Source organism: Perna viridis, chromosome 7, assembly GCF_037379345.1.
Source record: "Perna viridis isolate PV_CMFRI_1.1 ecotype Kerala chromosome 7, ASM3737934v1, whole genome shotgun sequence".
Lineage (NCBI taxonomy): Eukaryota > Metazoa > Mollusca > Bivalvia > Mytilida > Mytilidae > Perna > Perna viridis.
Window position 1 is genome coordinate 44,020,597 of NC_142451.1, and position 13,328 is coordinate 44,033,924.

The 13,328-nt window shown below is 35.1% G+C and overlaps 1 pseudogene across 1 annotated transcript; it reads left to right on the forward strand.

Annotated features, from left to right (window-relative positions):
• Positions 1–1,473: 1,473 nt before the first annotated feature.
• LOC148612847 (uncharacterized) lies at positions 1,474–12,293 on the forward strand (annotated as a pseudogene). The gene is made up of 2 exons (XR_015924511.1): positions 1,474–1,732; positions 5,558–12,293. The product of XR_015924511.1 is annotated as an uncharacterized LOC148612847 (transcript).
• The last annotated feature ends 1,035 nt before the right edge of the window (positions 12,294–13,328 follow it).

Genomic DNA, 13,328 nt, shown 5'->3' on the forward strand with positions numbered 1-13,328 from the left:
TATGAGAAGGTACCATTCGAATGTGGATGTTGACGTACGAAAATATGTCGATGTACCACAAAAAGAAAGCCTTTAATTCCCTATTCCTTGCAGCATCCAACAACGTCTGAAATATCATTTTTGTTACTTTAAGATGAGCAAGTTCGATTAAGTTTCTTTCTCTTGTGTCATTAATGGTATAGAAAATGACGTTTTTCAAAATATAACTTGAAATTTCATCTTTGCGGGTACAACGCTCCCACCTTCAAGACCTATATCAGAGTCGGTTGTGCTAATACTATGGTAGAAACCAGCAGAACATGATGTGGTGGAATCTATTTCATGAGTCTTTGTGACGAATTGCACTTCGGGTTTATTTAAACTTAATGATAAAACCAGGGGTGTCATTGATTGGTCGACGTTGGGCATGTCACATTCCTGTAAACTTACTTGAGTTCTTTTTGGTACAGGAATTGGCGCAGATATAACTTTGTTGTTAGGAGCTTTGCAAATATCGACATAAGAAATTTTGTTGTAATAAAGATTCCGAGAAAATGTTCTACTTTAGCATTGAATATCAATCTTGTCTCCTTTCCTTTTAGAACAGGTTTGTCCCTCTTTATGTAACACATTTACGTTTTGGTAGTTTGCAAGTTTCTCCAAAGCTCTCTCAATCTTCTGTAAATTGTTCTTTTTTTGGAATGTATATTTTCCTGATTTTTTGTGTTTCATCCAGTGAAGCAATCCACCCTGGTGTCAATTGATGCTGGTCTTCACTTTGTGCGGTGTCAAATACGTCTTTGTGCACAGTTTTGACTTCAGTTGTTATACGGCTTTGCAATGTATGTAGTTGGTCAACGTGACTTTCTCTTTTGAATGATTCGATACAAGCTAGATATTCCGTCGACTTTTCATCCATTTCGTTTTCATTTTCGTTATCGCTATCACAATCTTCTTCATCACTAAATTGAATACTGGGACAAAAATGATGGCTCTTCAATGCTTTGGACCGAGCATAGCTCTCTCTAAAGACTAAAGGAATGGACTGTAAGACCCTAATTTTTCTAACGGGGCACATGAAACACGAAAGTACGTTTGATCATCCAAATAAAATTTTCTTGGTACATTAGTATTTTTTTTCTTTTTGTTTCTCCAACCATTCTTTTTTTAAATGTTATTCGATTTATATTCTATTCCCAAGCGACCATTCGATGGAAAAAGAGTGTATTAAAACCTATGTCCGTCCACCTGTTCGTCCGCCCGTCTGTCCATCATACAAAAGCTTCTTATTCACCACTAGTAATATCTTCTGTAATAATTAGTAGATTTGCTGTTAGAGGGATACATGCAATCAATAAACTTCTTCATACTTTCTTCATATATATTCTTTACAAGCGGGACTTGTAGCAAGTCTACTTCTTATCATGTACATGTATGTCAGCCACTTAGTGATCGGTAACCTCGCATGACTCATATAACGTGTTCTCTCAAGCGAGAAGGTCGCGGGTTCCATATCCAGTCGAGGCAAACCGAAGTTTTTTAACTGACCAAGAAGATCTGCACAATAACAATTTACTACAGAAATACAGAAGACAATTTTTGTTTTCCGATGAAGTAATTATGGACCACGACAGGAGTTACTCATCTAAATAATTTATTTTAAATATAGAAACGGATTTGTAGATATATTTAGGTACAGATAAGGAAGTTATTCGGAGTTATTCCAAGTTATGATGATGTTAATAAGCAAATGGTAAGTGTTAAAAACACGGTTTTATTGCAAAACTGTTCAAATTGTTGCTTATAATGCTTATAATGCCTCTTGTATCTAAAACTGATTGATCAGAAGATCAATGACATAAATTTGTAAAAACAGCCTAACCGAAAATGGACAAAATGTATTCCTGTAATAGTGATATTGTAGCAACATAACCCTGTTCCAGAAGCCTATTTGTTAGAGTTCTAGCGCGATACAAAAAGTCTGCGTAGTTTCGGCAAGCTCTGGCATAACGTATGAGTTGTGATATGAACACTCCACACGCAGGAGCCGGGGTAGACGAAAAGAAGAAAGAAAAATTATACCACGTTGAACAAATCAGTTTTCATGGTGCAGATGGATACACCCTAACGATCCACGAGTTCATGATGACGACCATAAAACTTCTGTAGTAATGACTTCAATCTTGTAGCAACTTAACTCTTTTCCAGAAACCTAATTGTAAGAAGTCTAGCGCGATACAAAAAGTCTACGTAGTTACGGCAAGCTCTGGCATAATGTGTGAGTTGTGATATGAAAATTCTATACGCAGGTGCTGAAGGGATGTTGCCACAGATGAAAGGAAAGTTGACAATTCTGAATGAAAAGTCATCACGTTTGTCGTAAAGTTTGGCCAATAGTTTTCCTTTACCATCGATTTCTAAGTGTAGGTCAAGATATGAGGCAAACTTCACAGTGTCTGTAGTATCCTTTATCTCACGTTCTTTTGGGTAGATGCGATGTATCAAACCCCGAAATTAGGATTGTTTAAAGATAAAACGTCATCTATATAGCGGAAACGGAGATTGAAGGATCTAGCCAAACGATATTCTTTCTTTCTGATCAGATCAGCTATAAAGTCAGCCCCATAAGAGTGAAGGAATAGGTCAGCAAGTAAAGGAGCACAATTTGTTTAATTGGAATGCCGACCGCTTGTTGAAAAACACGTCCACCACACTGGACAAATATGTTGTCGATTAAAAATTCCAGCATTTTGTAAACATCTTCTTCTGTATATTTGGAAGATGATTTGGAATTATTTCTTGAAGAACTTCTTGGAGTCCGAGTTGCTCATTTGCTTTTGTTACTTTGTATGTATGATTTTAGTTACTGTATGTATGTCTGTTTTCCATGTCGGGTCTTTGTCCCTGGATTACATTCTTTTGATTACCGCTATAACCTTGGTTCCCTTGATTACTCTTTCTTACAAAGTATGAGGAATCTCTACCAAGAACTATATATTTGTATCTAGGTGTACCATCTTTTTTGAAGAAAAACAACGACGTATAATGTTTTTAAGTCGGGATTTGAACTGAGTATGGGGAATAGAAGTATACAGTGTTGAAAAATCATAGGTATTAATGCTATTATATTCAGATAATAGTCTTGAACTGATTGTCTCCAAAAGATCTTTCGAATTTTTCAGGATCCACATTGAATTAATACCATTACGGGAGTAGCAAGTGTTGTGGTAGGACTGCAGACCCTCTTTGACAGTTGTGAGTATAGAAATTAAAAGTTTTGAAAGAGGTTTGGTGGTACATTTTGCAGATTCAGCTATGAAACGTTGTTTGTATGGATTCTTGTGAAGTTTAGGAATCCAGTACATAGACGGTAAATCACAATCATCGTTCTTGGTAGAGAGACCAAAAGAGGATAGCACAGATTTATGGTTTTCCACAATCTCTTCTTTGGAGAGAGTGGTAGCAGTATAGGTCTTATCACTGCTATTATTTTCTACGTCTACCTCTGATAATAAACATTGGATATAAAACGTTTTGCAGACAAAAACAATGTTGTTTTGGGCTTTGTCTGCTGGTACGACAACATATTTGTCATGTATAGTAGACAATGTTTTTGCTACATCGGGGTCTTTGAAAACTGATGTAGCCTTGGCACTCATTGACCTACTTAAAACTTTCATTCGTTTCAAAATTAAAGACTTCACGGCCTTTAACCACTCTGACAGAGAATGAATGTCTTCTTGTTCTCGTTTTATCCATTTTCTTGCATAGTCCTCTATGGAGCGTGGTTCACGGTACTTGGGACCTTTAGAAAGGATATTATGCAGAGATTTGTTTTCGATAATGGTTAAATCTCCCGTAACGACGTGACCAGAAGGACCATATTTGAATGGAGAGGTTTTGCAAGAACAGTCGGGTGGTTTAACCTTGAAGTCCTCAATCTCGAGGTTCTGCAGTAGCCTTTTATAATTGAAAATTTTGGATGCAATGGGTGAAGTATAGGCATATGAAATAATTGGTATGGATTTGTCTTTGAAATATGGGGGAATTTTGTTGGTAACGTTTTTGTGATGGAGGATGTTAGCCAAATTAATTGCATCTATACCTTTGTTGACAACGGTAGTGGAAGAAATAATCGTTTTTCTTCATCTTGACTTTTCACACAAACTGGTTTAAAGAGTCTGTGGAAACCAATATCCAAAATGATGGCAATAAGTCTGTATAATGATGAGGTGGGGTCAGAAACAGGAGTGTCAAGACTTGTTTTGTAAAGGGAGTGTAGTAGAGTGAGAGGTATAGAATAAAGTTTGGTTCTAATGTGATGAAGTCCAAGAGGTTTTTGTATGAAAGGAAGGAGACCATATATAGAGACATCATGTAACTTAGGTGACGTATAGTGGCGATGGCCATGACTCCTTTCTCGTCTTGGATTTTTGTCAAATAAATTCATCACATTTATGCAATTGTCATATTGGCTTGAAAGGTTTCCTATACTTTTGATGTTGTCATTGCATCCGTAAGGTATTGCAGTACCTAGTCTGCGTATTCAGTACTCCTCTCTTTCCCTACGATAGTTTTTACTTAGAACAGGACTGTTCGTAGGATGGTAAGTTTTTCCTAAAATACGAACTTTCATGGAGAGGATTAAATGATCTTGTTGATTAAAGTGTTGATAAACTGTCGCGAATTTGGTGGTGTTAATTCACGAACGATGACCGCACATTCTTTTATTTAATCGTTCTTGCGTTTCTCCGACATATATTAAACCACATAAGTTGCATTCTAATCCATATATCAAGTTTGTTGATTTGCAACTTAAGTCATCGTGACTTCTTGTATGGAAGGTTTTGTTTGTACGGGAACTGGAGAAGTAAGGGTCGGTTATAAGAATGTTGAAGAATTTTTTTTTAATTCACATTTTGATATGGTACAATGTGGTTCGTCAAATATATCGTTTAAAGTGATGGAACACGGTTTGATAATTTTGAAATAGTCAGCATTTTTGTACTGGAATAGATGGTCTGCAGACTGAACGTGTGATTGGATACTTTTAGTTGAATTGATCGGGGCACTTTTCATACCAGATGTGAGTGTGCTAAGATTCCAATCTGGGGACACCACATACTTACAAGACAACAGAGTGTCCGATCTGCTGTCAGGTTCAGACCTTTTTATACTTGGCGACGTCCGAGCCAGTTTTTCGTTCATTCCTCTGGTTAAAACCATTAATTTTAAAAATTGTATTACTGGGTTGATGATAACCTCGGGGACAAAATCCACCAACAGAGGTGGTGTGAAAGAGTAATCAAGAGAACCAAGGTTATAGCGGTAATCAAAAGAATGTAACCCAGGGACAAAGACCAGACGTGGAAAACAGACATACACAACAAAGAACATTAAGGTTACATTAAAGAGTAATCAAGGGAACCAAGGTCATAGCGGTAATCAAAAGAATGTAATCCAGGGACAAAGACCAGACATGGAAAACAGACATTCACAACAAAGAACATAATCTAACTAAAATCATACATACAAAGTAACAAAAGTAAATGAGCAAATTGTTATTTCATTTCAATAGATAATGGACCTTGACAATCATACAGTGGACAAGTTGCTAAACGCCATAAGAGTAGGAGAATACGCTGACGTAAAATTGGTATTAGGGAGGTTACCATGCGAAAATAGTGACATACATGTGGCTGAAAATCCTCTTACGGTTGCAGTTAGAAGAAATGATGTGGACATGATTAAATTATTGTCGGCCTTCAAATGGGTGCCATCAGCAAAAACGATGGAGTCTCCAGTGCTCTATGCTGTTGAAAATGAACAAGTAGCAACAGAAACGCTAAAGGCGTTGCTAAAGTTTGAATGTGACGTAGACGCTAGAAATAGGCGTGGTTTAAATGCTTTACATATTGCTGCGAATCATAATTACACAGATAAACTTGAAATTCTGGTGCAAAGTAGAACACTGAACATTTGTGCAGTAGATGACACCGGGCGTAATGCTTTGCATCACTTAATTGAGAACGATACCTTTGATGATATAAGTGAACTGAAAAGATGCGCTTCTATTTTGCTTGACAGAGGGGTCAGTCTTAATGTACAAGACAAAATGAACGAGACACCTCTACATAAGGTATTCCAGTGCTACTGTGAACAGATACCAGAAATACTTACCTTTTTCTATAGGACTGTACCGGGTATTCGTCACGAATTAGTTGATCTTCAGGGAGATACAGTTTTTCACGTATTATGCTCAAGTGTAGTAGACGTTGTGAGGGAAAGTGAACGTTTCGAAGAGGTTTTCGAAGGGAAGGAAACTTTGCTTCAAGACATTGTCAGTGGACGTTTCATTGACATTCCAGCTGACATGATAGAAAAGCTGCTCAACGAACCTAATAAAACCGGAACTTCCGCCTTTATGACCTACTTGATGATGAACACATTTCTACTGAAACGATTCGAATGATGATTGGAAAAAGAGCTAACATTAACCAAAAGGACAACTTAGGATTGACAGTACTCATGAAGACTGTACTCAAACAGTTTGATGGAGTTGTAGAGATGCTTCTCCAAAGTGGCGCCGACGTGAATATAACCGACATATTTGGACAGTCTGCTATATTCAGGGCCAGAACTGAAGAGTCTTTTCGACTTCTTCTCCAATACGGGGCTGATATCAACATCAGAGATAAATTTGGTCGTACTCCAGTAGCTAATTTCTTACTCTACATACCACCATATTTACCAAAAATGGGTCTCCTTATCCGTCCTGACTTAGTAGCGAGTCCCCCACTAGCCACCCTTTTCTTCGAGGAAGGATTAGATGTAAATGCCACAGATAAGCAAGGTTCTTCACTCTTGCATTGCGCAGCTTGGCATTCAGATTTGAATATGATAGAAGTTTTACTTAAACATGGCGCACGAAAAGACATTGTTGACGCTCGTGGTTTTACGCCATATGATCTTGCTGTTGACCAAGATAACTATGAAGTATTATGTGTGTTAAAACCTGAAAAACAAGAAAATGTTATTTCTGATTCACAAGCTGGTAATGCGCAAGCAAAATACGACAGATCTAAAGCTTATGTTGGACAAATAATCTACTATAAAAATGCGGATGATATGACAGACACTCTAAAAATGGTTGACCTTCAAGATGACCCGGAAGAACTTGTGAGATCTTTGATGTCCTCACCGCGAACGGGTTTAACATATAATCTTAGTGAGACAGCGAAAATCAAGTCTGATATTTATCATCTAATGAACAGAATTGCAAATAAAATTTCTGAATTGGACAGCCGATTCAAGTGTGATTTATTTCCGACAGGAAGCTCTGCAGAGGTATCTCAAATAGGAGACCCGTTAGAAATGGACTTTGTCTTCTGTCTGTCATACTTCAGCGAGCAATGCTCCGTTCTACAGCCAGACAAATTAATCAATACGGGATTTGCAGTGCTAAGACTGAAAAATTATCATGACGCCAAGGATCTAGCAGTTTTCATTGACGAAAATGACCAAATAAAATCAGACTTAGTAAGAAATCGATTTCAGGATCTGGTGTCTTTAGCCGTCAATAGTGAAGATACCTGGGTGTCAGACCATATGTACTTTGATGGTTTGTTAGAATTTCCAGATGATAAACCAATCGTCAATCTTAGGATTCATTGGCATGGTGCTATTGCCAAAGCCTTAGAGATAAGCATTGACATGGTGCCAGCCATTCACAAAACAAACTGGCACCCAAAAGATGTAACTGTCGATGATTCTCTCATTTCATCTGTTATCATCGATGAAATTGGTTATTTTCTCCTGTTTCATGTACCAAGAGAGTATTCTTCCGACGAGCTAACGTACGTCCGTGTTTCAAGTGCCCCATTAGAAATAAAGGTTTTACAGTCCGTACCTGTTGTGTTTAGAGAAAGCTATGCACTGTCAAAAGCATTGAAGAGTCATCACTTTTCTCCTCATATTCAGTTTAGTGATGAGGAAGATTCTGAAAGCGAAGACGAAAAAGGAAAAGAGCATGATGAAAAGTCGACGAAAATTCCATCAGTTAGTAATTCGTTCCAAGAGGATCACACCACTGGAAAACCACACACCTTACATGATTACAAAAGTACTGAAATACCTAAAACTAACATGTCTGATGCCACGCATATGGAAGTCAAGAAACAACCGGCGGCCGGTTGGATTGTTTCCTTAGATGAGACACAAACAATCCGAAAAGTGTACGTTCCAAAAGAAAACAAATCGCAAAACATTGAGAAAGCTCTTGAAAAGATTACAAACTATGCTGAAGTCAAGGTCATAAATGATAAAAAGGAGGAATCTACACATGAAATTATTTACAAGAGAAATGTAGACGATAGTGGTCACAATAAAAGTAGGAAAAGGGCGAGGCAATTAGATAACGAAGATATGCCTAATTTCGATTTTTCCGAAATTTCTTCTGAAAACAATGGGAACGCAGCTGTATTTTCGTCGTACACTCCTTCGAAAGAAACTAAAATAGGTTTTCGACAAGATGAAAGACACAGTGTCGCTGCATCTGATTCAAATGTAAAATTCATTTCAAAGCATTCTCTTGACACAGATTCGGCAAATAATCAGAATCGTTCATCATATTTTACTGAAGATACAAGTAGTCTTCAAGAATCTGATATTGGCGTTGAGGGTGGGAGTGTTGTACCGGCTAAGGATGAGATTTCTAGTTATATGTTGAAAAACGCCATGTTTTACACAATTAAAGACATTACAGAAAGAAACTTAACTGAACTTACTCATCTCAAAGTAACAAAAATGATATTTCAGACGTTGTTGGATGCTGCAAGGAATAGGGAATTAAAGGCTTTCTTTTTGCGGTACATCGACATATTTTCCTACGTCAACACCCACATTCGAATGGTATCTGCTGATAGTGCACGTAAAGAACTAGAGAAACACTGTCAAAGAGTAGAATCGTTTTGTAAAGTTATTTTGGGGATTTTATCGCAAAAACCTTGATTGTGACATACAATGTAGCTTGCCTAAAAGTGAACTTTCACAACCATTCGGGTAGTCATGCATCTTAAAATAGCATTGGTTGAAATACGATGAGAGAACTTAACACATTTAATTTAATCTGAAATTATCAACTGTGTGTTTGAAGATAAAAGTGGGGTTAACTTAAATACATATCAAGTCACTAAATACATGCTAAGTACTTGTAATAAAATACAGATCTGTGGTAAATACTAGTTTGTTTCGGATTCGATATATTACTTATCAAGGCATAATGCACTCCAATGATACTTTTCGCATCTCGTCGAACTTAATTGGTGTTTTCAATGTTTTTAAAACATCACAAAGGTGGTCTCTCTGTCGCAGCTACCGCGTTATAAGTAATCGGACATCAAACTGCAAAATAACTTGTAACATTGACCAGATGCACCGCGTACCAAGAAAATCACCTTGCTGAATCCCGAACTCCATAAACAATTAATAACATAATATAACACCCATAGACCAAGTTATCGCTTCAAATTGTATTCAGAGCAATTGCTATAATATCACTGGAATATTTGTTCTACCTGTTTATTTCATTATGATTGATTTACTTTACTTTAAAATGAATGGTTTCTTTCGATGTCCGTACATTTGTATGTATTATACTATTAATCACAAACTTCTATTGGATAAGCGTTAATCGTATATCGATCACCACGATATATTACCCTGATATTTTATCCTCACCACGATATATCACAATCTTGGACAGAAATTTTCATATTAATTCATTTAAGATTTTTTAATAAGAAAAAATGAGGACTGGAAGTGTTAGGACCTATTATCGTGAAACCACGGAGTCACGTTACAAAATATATTCCCTAGAGATATAGCTCAACCTGTAAGTACCTTGTTTCCATTCAAGTCTATACAAGTTCAATATACGTCGATAAGTTGTATTAATCAAGTCTTTTTAGATACAATTCTTGCGGTTCTTTTTTTTTAAATTCGTGACGCTGTGAAAGAAATTTGTTGATATTTTGTTTAGTTTAAGTTTGTTTATATATTGAAAGTTCCATGTACACATTAACTTGATTTAATTAAGTTCTGTCGACATGTTTTAATTCCAGGGTTTTTAAACTGTTTAATTGTATTTGTGTCCATATTCTGTTCTTATTACTGTAGACATTTCATTAAAACAAGGATTTTATATTATACTTTTACTATAAAATATACTTGTTTAATGCACATATCAAGTTCTGTCAATCATTGGTTTAAATCAAGTCAGTCGATTTCTAGTTTAGCCGATACTTTGTTGAACCCATGTTCTATCTTCTTTATTTTCAATTCATTCAAGCGCTTTTTAATCATGAGTAAGTTCTGTTCATGGTCCTTTGATTTATTAATATTTGACCAATTATTGATTTTGTTGTTGCAGTCAGTCGTAGTTTCATTGAAGTAACAAAATTAAAATTGTTCACAACCCTAAACACCCAGTTTTACAATCAAACCGCAATACTTGGCATCGAATATCGCTCTATTCAAGACCATTTCTTTCCATTAACAATGTGATTAGGGTGTAATGGTCCGGCATTACAGTCGCCTCCATTAAAAACCTTTAATGTTCATTGGCGTATATGTTGACGTGAAAAATTCAATATTTTTTTTCATTTCTCTTTATCCTACAATTTGAAATATTAAACTCATGTGAGTATAAATCTAATGAATTAAGCCCACGGTTTATTGCTTTGTGATATCAAGTTCGAGATCAAATTCAAAATATTTTGTGATGCAGTAAAAATCTACATGATTTAGCAACAAATAAAAAAATAATAATAAAATTGCATTTTAGCTTAAGTTATTTGATAAAGTCTTGACATATTTGTAAATTTAGCAGAAAGAAAGAAATATTTGAAATATTGAATAATATATAATCTGTGACATGAGACTAAATAGGTTTGAATTCTTTGGTACTTGCTTAATTGTCCTGCTCATAGTTAATGTAAACAACTGACACTTTATAGAGATGGTTAAATGTGTTTTATTGCTATAGGTAATAGTTTCCATTGTTTAAAGAGAAACAAATTAAAACCGTAAAGATATTAAAAATAAAGTAAGTTTTAGGTTTGAGTAAACGTATCTTAGATAACCAAAAGTCTCATATACTTAGGCAAAATGAATATTCATCTTTGGTAATTAAATACAATTAAGAGCTTTCATTGGTAAACAAAGAATGGTCCAACAGCAAGTGATACTGTGTTTCAAAGGGAGTTCTACCCAGCCCCGGTATCACGGTGTATGTTAGGATAAATAAAGTGTAAAGCTTAATATCTTTATTTACTAAGAACGTAAACAATTTTAATTTGATATTTGATTTCTAACTGTTATAATTAGAACTTAAGAAGTAAAGTTTATAGCTTAAATTCATTTAAAGCAACTAAGTAAATAGTTTAATTCTTATTGATTAAAATAAACGAAAAGTACTAATTAAATAAATAAAAGTTTAAATAATATTTAACTAAAATAATTAGAAAAAATATTGATCACTGTGTATTTTTGGACATTATTTATAGTGTAAATCAATATCTTTATTTACCAGGTCAGCCTCGAAAGAACACAGTGTTCGAAAGGCACCGGACACAAAACAAAAACAATACCATGCCCTTGGCTTGTCCGATTCGACCGTGCCTTTTCAAGATTAAATTTTTAACAAATTATTGATAAATGACGCATGTTTAAAAACGATTTTTTCGTTGCCTTATCCAAAATTGTCGATTTCGGATGTTTGTCCACTATTTTCAAGTGGTCTGCTGCGATTGAACCATGATAAAATTGGTTAGAAATAAATGATTTCGCCCCTATGTCTTCCTTTCTATATTTAACGTTTTAGTTTATTTTGAAGTGTCATCATTCTGTTACCGCGGATTTTATTACTTTTGTTGTCGGGGCCTTTTAGAGCTTTCTTGAAAGTGTATTTACACGTATTGAAGACCGTCTGGTGATCTCTGTATTTACAAAGTGTACTGGTAACTTATACTACTTTGTGCACATATATGTGGGACCCAATTAAATAAGACCACAGATATTATTCATCTGTAAATCTTATCTTAATTCAAATATTCCTTTTATCAGACACATATTACACACGTATATTTATTAATGTTCTTGTTTGTTTGTTTGTTTTTGTTTTTTGTTTTGTTTTTTTTTTTTTATAAAAAGTAACTATACTTGTTGATAATGCAATAGGAGAAAAAAACTTAGAATTCTTTAAAACATAATCTGAACCAAACATTTATATGGCAAATAAAACCATTTTCAATGCATTTATTTTACTATATGTAGAATGGATGAAAAGTTAGTAAAAATAGCCATTGCATATCCTAATACCTGTTAACCCTCCCTCTTTAGGAGGGAGACTCCCTCTTTTTGGGTCAATCTCCCCCTTTGAGAAAGTCTCCCATGTGGGATACACAAATCTTCCTCTTTCACAAATCCCCCCAAAAATGTCCACCTTAGCAGAAATATTGCACAAATTATGTTCTAAATGGCTTGTTAAATTGATATTTTACAATGTTTATGTAACATAGTAATCACTGAGAAACAATCAACAGATAGTTAATTCTCCTGTTGTACTAATTGCACAAATTTTGATTAGAAACACTTTGATCAACATGATTATTATAGATTGTATATCTTTGCCTTATCTTTGTGCTTGGATTTCTTTGAGCATTCAAAGTTTAGCGGTTATGAATCCTAGTTATTGGTACTGTCTGGATATCCTACATTAATGCTAAAGACATCTTTAATGCATAAACCGTAATATAACTACCGGTATCTGAATATTTAGCACTGCATTGACTATGAAATTTCAAAATGACAAAAACACAGTAACTTTTATTAATATACATATAATTTAAATTCACATTATTTTAACATTTATATCACAAAATATGAATGTCCTATGGAGCTTCAATAGCCATCATTACTTATGGTAGTGTTCTGATATTTATATTTCTTGTCTAATAAGGCACCTGTTATCCTGTGGTCTGCCTGTCGGATATTTTATACATCTCACGAAGAGAATGGTTCACCAATCCAACAGACCCTGCTTTGTACTGGATCTTTGGTGAGACCATCGAGACGGTTGACTAGAAAATACATGTTTATGCCTACAATGTAAAATAGTACAAAGAAAGTACAGTAAAACCTGTCCAAACCCTGTATAAACCAAACCCTGTATAAACTAGACAAATGTTAAAACCAGGCATTGTTTTAAAGGACCTTAAAATATGTTTTAAAGCATATTGAGCCAGTGAAAACTTAATTCCTGCTAAAACAAAACACATTCAAATGTATGA